Consider the following 13,083-nt stretch of genomic DNA (forward strand, 5'->3'; position numbering starts at 1 on the left):
TGCAACATGCTTGAAATAGTTCACAGCCCACACGAAGCATTCAGTAAATGTTATTACCATGTTCATATTTTACTACTGAGGAGACTGATGGTTAGAGTGGTTGAGATGATGGTAAGTGTAAGTGGGAGGGTCAAAATTCTAACTGCTGTCCAGCAGTCCATACAGGTCATACTAGGTTACTCGCCCAGGGTCACATTAGGTGACACTGGTCTTCCTGATCCCAAAGCCTTTTCCCTCCTCTACACAAACTGGCAAAAATTTAGAACTGCCTGATTTTTAAAATAGTTGCTCAGCACCTTGAAACCTGTCAAGTACCAATCATTTAAAAGTAATTTTCTTTTTTTAATTAATTTATTTTTATAGAGGGAAGGGAGGGAGATAGAGAGAGAGAGAGAAACATCAATGTGCGGTTGCTGGGGGTCATGGCCTGCAACCCAGACATGTACTCTGACTGGGAATCGAACCTGCGACACTTTGGTTCACAGCCCGTGCTCAATCCACTGAGCTACGCCAGCCAGGGCTAAAAGTAATTTTCTTTAGAAATGTGCACCCTGGCTGGTGTGGCTCAGTGTATTGAGTGCCAGCCTGCGAACCAAAGGGTCCCTGGTTTGACTCCCAGTCTAGGGCACATGCCTGGGTTTCGGACCAGGTTCCCAGTTAGGGGCATGTGAGAGGCAACCGCACATTGATGTTTCTTTCCCCTTTTTTTCTCTCTCCCTTCCCCTCTCTCTAAAAATAAATAAAATAAATAAAAAATTTGAAATGTTACTGAGGATTATTTCCTGAACAAAAAAAATTATTAAACTTAAAAAAAAATCACAACTCCATTCCACATTTGATCTTCACCATAATCATCTCTCTCTCTCTCTCTCTCTCTCTCTCTCTCTCTCTCTCTATATATATATATATATATATAAATAAATAAATCTAAATTGAAGGGGAGGAAACTACATCACCAGAGAAATTGTTCAAGTTCATTCAGCTGGTACATGACAAATCAAACTAAAAGGCCAGTTTTCTACCCATCTCACTATTTCTAAATTCAGTCATATTGATTTGTGTTAATCTGGAGCCTGGACCAGTGCATTTTTCTGACACACTAAAAAGAATGATTTTGTATTTGTGAAGAATGCAAAAATATGTTTTTGACATACTTCCATTTTCTTCAAACTTCTGGATTTTTTCCCCTACCACAACTTCAGAAGGTTCAGAATTTTTACGTGTTTATTCAGGCACAGTCTCTGCCCGCGGGGAGCAAACAGTGCAGTGAGGGATGTAAGGCATGGAACTGGGGTGATCAGGGAAGTCCTCAGGGATAAAGGGACCACACTGTCCAAATCATAAGTCAGAATCCATGGTCAGGCAGAGGATTTTCTTTCTCATTCGTGAGTGTAATTATCTGAGAAGACTGACCAATGCATATAGACTGTTAAATTTATTTAAACATTTACTTCGATTATTTTTGAGGAGAACCCACTTAACATAACATCAGGACTCTTCTGAGAATACTGACATCCAGGGGGGTTACCAAGCTTGGGAAGGGGGTAGAATTCTAGCTACACTTCAAGGATGGGCAGATTTGGGAGGTCAGAGACCAGGGGGATGGATCCTGGGGGAAGAAGATCAAGGGCCCAGACTCAGAGAAAGGAAGACCTCTGTGTGTGGCAGTTGAGTGGTCAAGGTAAGATGAGGTAAGTTGGGGGGAAACCAGCCCTTAAATGGAAGCCCAAGGAGTCTGAGGTCCAGGCCGCTGCAAATTTCTGAAAGGAGAGGACCATGCAAAAGCAGGGAAAGATCTGGCAACCTGGATGCTGACTGGAGCAGTGGGGGCTTGGCACCAAGGACCATATTTTGGCAATGTTGAGTGCCCCTTGGGCAGGGCCCCTCAGATCCATGATCTGCAACCTGCTGGGTAAGGGGCACTGGATTTCTGTCCTGTCCACTCCAAGGAGTTGGGAACCAGCTGCTGGAGCCTCTTAAGGAGGTGGTGGGAAGAAACCCACCTTATTAGTCTGGCTGCACTGTTGGGCCCTGGACCCCCACCAGCCCTGGGCTGACCCAAATCTGTGTCTCTCCTCTGGACCCCTATGACATTTTGGTCACTCTATCCAGGATGACCAGGGACAGCGCACGTGAGGACATGCCGGTCTGCGTGCCCAGAGCCAGGTGAGGATGTGGGGCTGCTCCTGGCCTCTCAGCCCCAGGTCTACAATCCTCGGAGGAACTCAGGCTCCCTGCGCGGGCGGGGCGGTACCCTGCGCGGTAGAGGTCTCCCTGGCTCTCCTCCTCACTGTGGCTGGAGGACCTCAGCCTTCCCCGATGAACCCTTACACCTTCAAGGGGAAATCGAGGCTTCCGCATGGCAGTTCTCTGCCAGAGTCGTGAGAGTGGGGGAGTCCGGAGCTGGGCTGAATTTGGACTCGTCCCTCAAACCCACCTTCTCCTGCACAGAAAGCTAGTTCTCAGAGGGAGTCATCGATCTCGCAGGCCCACCAATCGCAATGGCCACGACGAGTCCCCGCACGGTCCGTCCTGCGGGAGCCCACCACTCACATGTGCCTCCACTCGGCCGGGCCCAAGCCCCTCCAGGGCCGCGCTCCTCTTGAGTCACGCGTGGAGACTCACGTATGCCCAAGCTTGTGGTGGTGCTTCTGCTGTGGCGGGCTTAGCGGAGCTAAGTGACTTACCACGGGGGCGAGACGGGCGGGGTGGGGGGCGCTTCTGGGACGGGATGGTTCCCTTCCCGCGGAGCTCAAGAGCTTCGCCCCTTGCGCCTTCACCGTGTCCTGTCTGGAGGGAGGCTGCCGTGAAGGCCCCGCAGCGTTGTGGACGCGCCACTCCAGTCCGCGGGAGCGGGGGTGTCGGAAGTTTCGATTTGGGACCGTGAAAGACCTTGAACTTGCTCACTGTTGTTGCGGTGAGAAGCCACAGATCTCCGGAGGTATTTGGGAGAACGTGACGAATGCCAAAGACAAATCAGGGCTGGCGGTTACTATGTTGTGGTTTTCACCAGCGGCCAGCCCTCAGGTAAAACAGGAACTGAGAATTTTAAGAGGTTGTCCTGCCTCCCTTACCTCTTCAGAAACTCAGAAACTGGAATCCAAACTGCCCTCCTCTCTTGCTCTTTAGGTCGAAAACCCAGCCCTACCTTGCCCACTTTCCCCTACTGCTGGGTGCCAGTACGTGGGAAAGCACTCAGGGGAGCTGAGACTCCAGATGAAGGGGACAGGAAAGGCGATATTGTCATTAGAATATCCTCCTCGCGGCTTCTGGAGTTCCCTGAGTCACCGATTTCAGAAGCTAAAAAGAACTTGAGAGGCTCTGTAATATCTCATCAAGTGGTTCCTAGCCTCCACTTGAAACATATCTGCCTAGTAACAGGGACATGTACAGGGCGTTTGGTGCCTTCTGACAGGATGCTGGTTGCAGTGGCCCCCTCTGTTCTACTCACCACCTGTGAGATGACATCATTTCCTGTTGCAAAGCTGTGGAGAAAGCACTGGTGTCAAGTACTTGTGCCCCTGTTTCCCTGCTTGGACCCCCTGCACCCCCACCTCCTATACTAGAACCCAGGAGGGGGCCTCTGTGATTAAACCAGGATGACCAGTTGGTTAGTGAAAGTAGTGGGAATTTAATTTCCTGGGTTCTCTTTGCTTTTGCTTTGGATTAGAGCTCATTGGGCATCAGGTACCCTGGTAGCCTGAGGAAAAGGAAAGGCCTTGGAAAGAAGTTAGGTGATTCCTGGGGAAGAATGAGCTGGAGTGGGGCTTGGGGAAAGCCGCTTAGCTGGCTAGCCTCTGCTCTGCACAGGGAAGCTTTATTCCCTTACAAGCGTCCTTTTCCTGAGTCTAACTTAACAGGATACCTTATAGTGGCAGGATATGTAGCACAAAAGAGCCATGTGGTTCAACTCATTCTTTTTACACAAGAGGAAGCTGACACCTAGAAAAGGAAAGAGATTGGACCAGGGTCACAGAGGCAGCTAGTGACAGAGATGGGACTCGAATTCAGGTCTCCTGAATCGCAGGCTTGTTGTTATTCTCCTATACCATGTATATTACGGCCCAGCAAAAAGCAGATGGCTCATTTCAGATGGGTAATGTGAGATAAGGTGCAGGGAAACAGAATGGATAGTGAAATATTCTGGTGCTAGTCACCGGGAGATCTTATCATTTCTGTGCCTGGAGACAGAGAGGCAGTGTGGAGGGCCATCTTCTAGAACTGGGACTTTAGTGCAGTATAATGAAGTGCAGACCAGGGGTACCCTGAAAATAGAGCATATTCCCCACAGCCCTTGGTTGGGGGAAGGGAGAAGTTCATGATACGTGGAGTGTAAGATATTTTGCATGACAATGGCAAGTTAATAGCTATGTCTTGGCTGAAGAGAAGCAGACTGCCACCCAGGGTAAACATGACTCTAAGAGCAACTCTAAGAGTATATAGTGACTCATGACATAGGAAGAGGGGGTGGATGCCCCTGTGTCTCAGGGAACTCTTGCTCTAACTAAAGATGGCAGCTGAAAGAAGGTAAAATATGTGGGGGAATTGGCAAAAGTGGCACATCATAGGAGGGACCAGTTATGAGGTCACATAGGAAGTTCTGGGCTGAGCATTTAAAATAAGGGTGGGCTGAAAGAGAGGGGCTTGGGTCTGCCACGAGGTCTGGTGTATAAGGAGATGCCATGTGGTTTGGAGTAAGAAACAGGAGGCATGCTGGGAAGCTGGCCTGGAGAGGACAGCGGCAGAGCTGATGGAGCTGTGTGGGGACCTGCCTAGCCATCTGGATTCATGAGAGGTACTTGGAGCTGAACTGTGACCGGGAATGCTGATCTGCAGACTTCTGCTTTTATGAAAGATGGTACCTCTGACTGGCATATTTTGAAACTGCCCTGGTTTGGCAAAGAGAGGTAGGGCTATGTGGTTTTGGGTGCTTTAAACGGAGTAGGACTTAACAGCAGAAATCCACCATTATTCTAACATGTATAACCTTTAAATAAACAACACCTTTTCTTTTTCACCAAACTCTGGCATTGGGAGTCATGCTTCTTGGTGGTGGGCAGTCAAACCCCATAGGTGTTCCAGAACAGCACAGGTGAGACTCTGTAACAAAAAGGCTCAGGAACACAGGTGAGGTCATAAAAACCTCTTCACTTTCTCCTTTCTGATCTGTCAAGGCACCCCAGGGACCAAACCCAATGAAAAGTCAAAGGGCAAGGGGAGTCTTAATTAGTCCATATGGGTCAATGCTACAGAACAACGTGGGGTGGAAAATGAAGAATGTACTTGGAGGGCAAATGAAAGATACCCAGCATACCATGTAACATTACTTCTACTAGTATAACAATGGTTTGCATTTCTTGAGTATTTAATATGTGTCAGGTATGTCCATTATCTCATTTCATCTTCCTATTAACTAGTTTCCTCCATCTGGCAGATAAAGAAAGGGACTAGTCAAACTTGAGAATGGAGATATGAACACCTAAGCTGCCACTTGCCTCCCTGGGATCTTATTTTGTGGATAGTAGTTCCTTTGTGGATGTTTATAGAATGAATGAATGAACGAATGAGGGACAAACCCAAATAGGATTCGAAGGTAAATCTCCCTGAACATCCTTAGTGGTGCCTTTTCTCCGTGAACTGAGAGGCTCAGCTGTGGAGTCTGGAGGCTCTCTGCAGAGGTGAGTCCCATGCCTGTTGGTATCTCTCCTGCTTGTTTGTAATAGGCCAGGCCATTCAGGCTAAAAAAGTGGGTACATAGATGTGATTTTTAAAAACTTTGGACTTCTTGGTTTTTCCAGTGGAGGATAGCTTTTAGAATTAAAATTTTTCTCTCTGAAGCCACCCCCTGATTTCTATGCCCCCACAATCTGGGCAGGGGCCCAGGGTGTTGCCTCTCTTCCCTGTTCAACTCCACACAGCTCCACCCACAAGCTCAGTTCTGCTATTTGTGTCGCTGGTGCAGCTCTTGGAACACAGCGTTCTTCAGGGATGAACCAATGACTAGTATGGTGGAAAGTTTGACCAGCACTTCTAAAACGGCCTGCTGTGCAGCAGAAGCCTCAACTTAAAGGCATCGGACTCTTTCCTCCATACTTTTTCTTCCTTCACTATCTCCTCACTTCAGAATCCCCTTTTGACCTCTTCCTACAGGGTCCCACAAAAATCTTTCATTTGTTGTTTATTGCTCAAGGCCCTCAAGCATGGAAAAGGAACCTAACGATCACATGCTGTGTGCTCAGCAGTGTGCTAGATGCTTCATGTCCGTTATTTCGTTTCATAATGATCTAGTAGGTAGGAACCTGTGAGACAGGCCAGTAAGCCAGGACAAGTGGAATAGGGAATCTAAGACAGGCAGCTGAACAAACTGGCCAAGCAATTTATAGCCAGGTACAGTAGGTCACCTCCCTAGAGATGACATCTAGGCCTCAGTGTTGTTTCAGCTTCAGGCCCAGAAAAGCAGCAAAGCCAGGTGGGCGATGCCAGAACCAGCTGCTATGACTAATCACAGGAGACCATGACTCTGAAAGGGCACACCTGGAAAACTGATGAGTATTCTGCTGAAACCTTCCCCTGAGACCTGCACTGAAATTCCCATGGGCAAGAGAGAGATAAAAGCCTTAAGACAAAGGACCCAGAGTACTCTCTCCCTCTGGGGAGCAGGTGCCATTCCCTTGCCCTTCTTTTTCTCTTTCCTCTTTCCCCACAGGCACGCATCTCCAGGGTTCTAAAGAGTCCCCATGAAGCTTACAACCAGGACAGCAATGGGCAGCAGCAGTTCTTCCCAGGCAAATCCCCTAAACCTGTCCTCAAGACCTTCTTTTTCTCTGACTTCCCAGTGAGCTACAGCCACACAGCCTAGGCTCTCCTGTTTCTTCTATGCTGAGCCCTTCCTTGTTTCACTATTCCCAGTTTTAATAAACATACTCTAATAGTTACCTGAAGTTGTGTTGTGAAATCTTTCCTACTCAAAGTCAAGAACCCACACATGGCCCTGGCTGGCGTAGCTCAGTGGATTGATCACGGGCTGTGAACCAAAGTGTTGCAGGTTCGATTCCCAGTTAGGGTACATTCCTGGGTTGCAGGCCATGACCCCCAGCAACCGCACATTGATGTTTCTCTCTCTCTCTCCCTCCCTTCCCTCTCTAAAAATAAATAAATAAAATCTTTAAAAAAACACCCTGATATTTACTTTATTAAAAAAAAAATGAAGCCACACACTACCATGTGGCCCTAGGCAGACCCAGTCCGGGCCAGGTCACCTGCCTGTCCAGTAACACTTGCAGATGAAAAAACAAAGACTTCTGTTTAGGTAACTTGTCTCCATTACAGAACTCTGATCTAACTCCAAGGCCCATCCCGCTAAACTTCTCACCTAGAATAAATTCTGCTGCTCTAGTCCTTGCATTTCTTTTGTCCTTTTGCTATACAGAGGCTTTTTCTTATGCAATTGCCTGTGTCCCTGGGGCTTGGGCTTGTCAAATATACTGTTTCAGTGTACCCTCATGGATTTCCATGTGGATTTGTCTAACATTTGATTCTGTCCATATCAGAGTATCCTCCTTCAGTCTTTTGTTGATGATGTCTCCCCCATCAGGAAGGCCATTTTACCTATTTCTGAATGGGTACATCCAACCCATTCTCTCTCTCTCTCTCCCTCTCTCTCTCTCTCTCTCTCTCTCTCATCCTCATCCTCATCCAAGGAGAGAGGGGAAGTAAGAGAGAGAGAGGGAGAGAAACATCAGTGTACTAGAGATACATCAATAGGTTGCCTTTCACATGGACCCACAACCCAGCCATGTGCCCTGACTGGGAATTGACCTGGCAAACTTTCCATTCTCAGGCTGGTGCTCAGCCCACTGAGCCACACAAGTCAGGGCATACTGCAATAGTATTTGTATTTCTTCAGTTCCTAACAGAGGACATTATACACTGTAAGCCACCAGTGAATGAATGCATCAAGGGAGTTCTTCGTGGTGAAAAGAGTTTGTAAAGTGAAGATTTATCCCTCCACAGGTTGAGTTTGCTTAAAACAAGATTCAGCTGTGAGATAAATGTCCTGGTTAAGTCTGGGGGATGGGTGGTGGAGGGCATCTTGTAGTTTTCTTGAGGTGCTTTGAATTTGAAGAAATGAAGAGATACCAATGAGTGCAAGCAGTGGAGCACAGTGTGCTTAAGTGGTAGACCCTACACATCTGTCTGTCCATATGGGGAGCAAAAAGTGGTGGGCTGTGTCCCTTGACCTTTATTATGGGCTACAGATTTTTTTGAGTCCATCTCCTGTGCTCCCTTAATGTTTGCTCCCATAAACAAAGGCCATCACTCCTGCTTTCACCACCAGTGGTAGAGGTGACTTTGGCTACAATGGCAGCCCTTCCTCCCTGGGACCTCAGTAGGCTAAGAACATATATCTCCTTTATCTCCCCAAACAGGCAGATGCTGGGCCCTTCTGCAGAGAAACAGAGGACCAGAGAATGGGTGTGGGCTGGGATGATGACTCACCTGCTTTGTCGCTGCCTACAGCTTGCTTCAAAGCCCTTCAGAATCAAAACACTTCCCTAGGAGAGGCACAGAAGGCTGTCCTTAGAGATAGCAGCTTGGGTCCCTGCTTCTGCAGAAGTCTGTCGCTGCCACAATATTTCAAAGTCTAGGTTAGTGAGGAGCCATCCAATTGCATGGTCATGGAAAACAGATAGAAGAAGCAACTCAGAAAGAAATACCCTGATTTGGGCATCAAACAACCTAGACTTTAAGTGGGCTCTGCCAGGAGCTCCCTGTGTGTCTATAAAGGAAAGGAGTTAATTCTTTAAGTCATCCTACGCCTTCCTACTAAGACCAAGAAGGGCTATGAGAAGTCAAAACCTATTCTTACCCTGGATGGTCTCTCTGTCTCTGTAAATCAATGCAGGTCATGGTAATAAATGCTATATAGAGGTATTTATGGAGCATAGAAGAGAAATTAACTTATCTTTCCTAGGGGAAATGAGTGAGCAAGGGGAGCTTTATCTGAAGAGGTGACATTTGAGCTGGACTTTGAAATTATCCTGGCAGATGAGAGGAAGTCTATTGCACCTTTAAGGAATATTTTGCTGTATATTGTCAGTGGAATAAAGATAATGGAATGTAGAGAGGAGTGAGGGTGAAGAGAGGGGATTAGATTTGAAGGTTTATCTGGGTTTAGCATGAGTGGTCATGCCACTTTGAACCTTATCCTGAAGGTAGAGGGGAGACTTTGAACCAATCTTTTGTAGAAAGATCACTCTGGTAGCAATGTGGAGGATGAATGGGAAGGGTTAAAGATGAAGAGACATTGCGTAGAAAAGGGTTAGACTATCACAGGCAAGACTGTTTGAGGACTTCAACTATAGGGATAGAGAAGGTTAGGCTAAATAATCCCTCAAACTAAAGTTATCTGCCCTTGAACCAACCTGGCCTTTGGTTCTTTTTGTACTTGTCTCTTACCACCCTACTCTTAGTTTATTACCTTTATCACTTGCTCATGCTCCCTCCATCTGGAGGGGATGTGTCCTGTTTGGGCTTTGTCCCTATTAATTTTCCCTGTTTGTCAGTTGTGTCTACCCACCACTTCAGGTGAGACCTCACTTTCTTGGAGGACAACTGATAGGAAGCTGTATTCTGCCTCAGGGATCATTTCCATTCCCTGCTCTGGCCCTGGCTTTGCTCTGTCCTCTGGCATCAGACCTTAGGTCTCCAAATTGACAATGGCAACTATGCCATCTTTCCTGTCACTCTTTCCAAGAGAAAGGATGAGACACCATGTTTATTGGAAGATGTTGACAAGAGGGAACTAGAAAAATGAATTAAAGGGAAACTGGAATCTCAGTGTACGAGAGCCAAAGATGCAATACAGGGCAGTCCCACGGAGTGACCCAACAAGTCTCAGCCTCAATTTAAATTTAGATCACTTCTATCCTGGCTGGTGATGCTCAGTGGGTTGAGTGATGGCCTGCAATCCAAAGGGTCGCCAGTTTGATTTCCAGTCTAGGGAACATGCCTGAGTTGCAGGCCAGGTCCCCGGTGCCCAGTGGGGGGTGTGCAAGAGGCAACCACATATTGACGTTTCTCTCTGTCTCTTTCTACCTCTCTTTCCCTCTCTAAAAAGTAAATAAATAAAATATTTAAAAATAATTTAGATCACTTCTATAAAATGTAATCCTGGAACCAGAAGTATTTTATTTTACTGTGTCTAACGTGCTCCTGTGTATAATGTACACCCATGTTTTTGGCCCAAACTTTCAGGGAAAAAAGAGCTTTTATTTTAATTTTTAATTAAATTATTTATTTGTATTTAGAAACAAAACTGATGATCATATTCCAGGGTATTATTTTGTATATGGATATTGTTATTGCTTTCTAGATTTACACTTTAATGTATAAGCATAAATTAAATAAGTAAAAGCATTTATATAAATATAGAATTAGTACTACCCATGTATAATGCACACCCTTATTTTTTGCTCAAAAATTTGGGCAAAAAGTGCACATTATACATGGCAAAATATGATATTGTCTCCTCCTTATCCATTCACTGTTGTCCCAGGCTAGGGTTACAAGTACTGCCCTTTCTTACTATGCTTGTTTGTAAAACTGTCATCTTATGATTCTTGAGCCTATAGACTTCAGTGAGTCAACAAGTGGGTTGTTGGCACCTATAGTGTGCCCAGCCTCATGCCGACAGGGCTAGAATATAGATCCCCCCTGGCTATGTTCTCAAGTAATCAGGAGCTGGCATTGTAGTTTAGCTGGGAAAGCAAACCACTTGTGAGAACCAACTAGAGAACAGAAAAGATGAATAGTTAAGAGAGCAGTTAAGATTTGGTGTGAGTCTAGGTGTCTTGGGTTCCCTCATGTTGGGAGTAAGATCCAGAGTAGATCTAGCTGACAATCTCATCCAGACCCCAACCAGCCTCCATATGAAGTTGGAGCCAAGCCAACTTTATGCTGCACACATATGGGGCTGTGTGTCTATTTTCCAGATGCTTATGCTGTTGCCTCAGTCTTCATCTCCCCATTTGTCAATATTCTCCACTCATTTAAAAACTTTTTTAAAAATTTTAATCATTGTTCAAGTACAGTTTTTTCCCTTTTACTCCCATTCCAGCCCACCCACCTAACCCTCACTACTTCCCTCCCATTACCACCCTCACCTTAGTTTTTGTCCATGTGTCCTTTAAATTTGTTCCTGTAAACCCTTCCCTTTCTCCACTCATTTTTTAAGGTCCAGCCCCAATGCTCTTATTTCATGAACTGCGCAGCCCTTTGCTTATACCTCTGTTGTGACATTTATTCCATCCTGTTATCTATTTGTGAATGTCATGGATCTTGTCATGTATTTGTGTTTCCATCAGTTCCACTCCATTGTGAGCTTCTTGTTAAGAAGGAATATGTCTGATTTATTTCTCTAACTCCCAGGGGCTAGCCTAGAGGGGTACTCACTCTGCTCATAAAATGTCTGTTAAATAGATGAAAAATGGTATAACAGGTTCTGCTCTCCCTGGTATATCAGTTATATAAATCCAGTTCTGTGAATGTAATCCTAAAACCGGAAGGGGGAGATGCCTGCTTCCTGGGGCCAATTTCTGGCAGGGAACGCCACAGTTGGACAAAAGGTCATCGTATGTTGGACTTGTGTGGACACAAAAAAGAAGGGTATTAAATTGTCTCTTGGTCTTGACCTTGAGGATCAAAGGTACAAGTATAGGATATAAGTAGCAAGGTTGCCCTTGCCAGCTTAAGGAAAGAGCCCTGGAATCAGAAGAATTGGGGACCAGCTCTGATCCAATCTCTGGTGACAATATATTTGCCTTATTAACTCTACAGGATTTTTCTGTTGACCAAATAAGGTAAGAAATATGTGAGTTCTTGGAAAAGTATAAAGTGTTACAAGGATATTAAGCATTCTTGTATTTTCCTCTTATTCCTAATCTCTACTTTTTAAATTATTCTTTGTATAAAGAAACTCTCAAATCACCAGCTACTGAGGCCAGCTTGGAAAGCTTAGCCAGTCTTTGTGTGAGTTCCCATTTAGGCCCAAAGACTAAATCCAAGGCGGCAGAGATGGAAGAACTTGTTGTTTTGGCTTTCAAGCTAGGAACTCTGGGTAAATAACATCAACTCTCTGAGCCTCAATTACCTCAACTGTAAAATGGAGACAATAATCTTCGGAAGTGGTTCCGGCCAAGATGGAGGTGTAGGTAGAAACCCTTCGCTCCCTGGTACAACCAAAAGGAGGATAACAAGCAATCTAAAAACAATAAACAACAGGAAGTGCCAGCAAATCAAACTGCATGGAACTCCGACCACCAAGGAATGAAAGAAACATTCAACCAGACTGGGGGTGGCTGGGAGGACTGGCAACAAGGTGGTGGAATGTGTGAGCAAGGCAGGGCTGGCTGAATGGGAAAATAAGACTCAAAGCTAGCTGTAAACTACTGTGGGAGTTGCCACGGTGGGAGAAACTCCCAGTTGTTCATTGGAAAGTGGCTCTAGAGCCGAGCAAGTGAGTCACATTGTTCCCTCTCTGACCCCTCCCCCACAGACAGCACCATAACTCAGCAAAGAAGGTTGCCTTGCCCTGGTGAATATCTAAGGCCCCACCCCCTTACAACTTAATAGATGTGCTGAGACAAAGAAACATGGTCCAAATGAAAGAATAGATCAAAACTCCAGAAAAAGAGCTAAGCAATGAGGAGATAGTTAGCCTATCTGATGCAGAGTTTAAAACACTGGTAATCAGGATGCTCACTGAAATGGTCAACCATTTTGCTTGGTCACAAAATATTCAGGGGACCAACAGTGAAAGGAAGGAAACCAGGACTCAAATCGACAATTTGGAGCAAAAGGAAGAAATAAACACCGAACTAGAACAGAATGAAGAAACAAGAATTCAAAAAAAATGAGGAGAGGCTGAGGAACCTCTGGGATAACTTTAAATATGCCAATATTTGAATCATAGGGGTGCCAGAAGGAGAAAAACAAGAGCAAGAAATTGAAAACTTATTTGAACAAATAATGAAGGAAAACGTCCCCATTCTGGTGAAGGAAATAGACTCCTAGGAAGTCCAG

Source organism: Phyllostomus discolor, chromosome 3 (genome assembly GCF_004126475.2).
Source record: "Phyllostomus discolor isolate MPI-MPIP mPhyDis1 chromosome 3, mPhyDis1.pri.v3, whole genome shotgun sequence".
In the NCBI taxonomy this organism is placed as follows: domain Eukaryota; kingdom Metazoa; phylum Chordata; class Mammalia; order Chiroptera; family Phyllostomidae; genus Phyllostomus; species Phyllostomus discolor.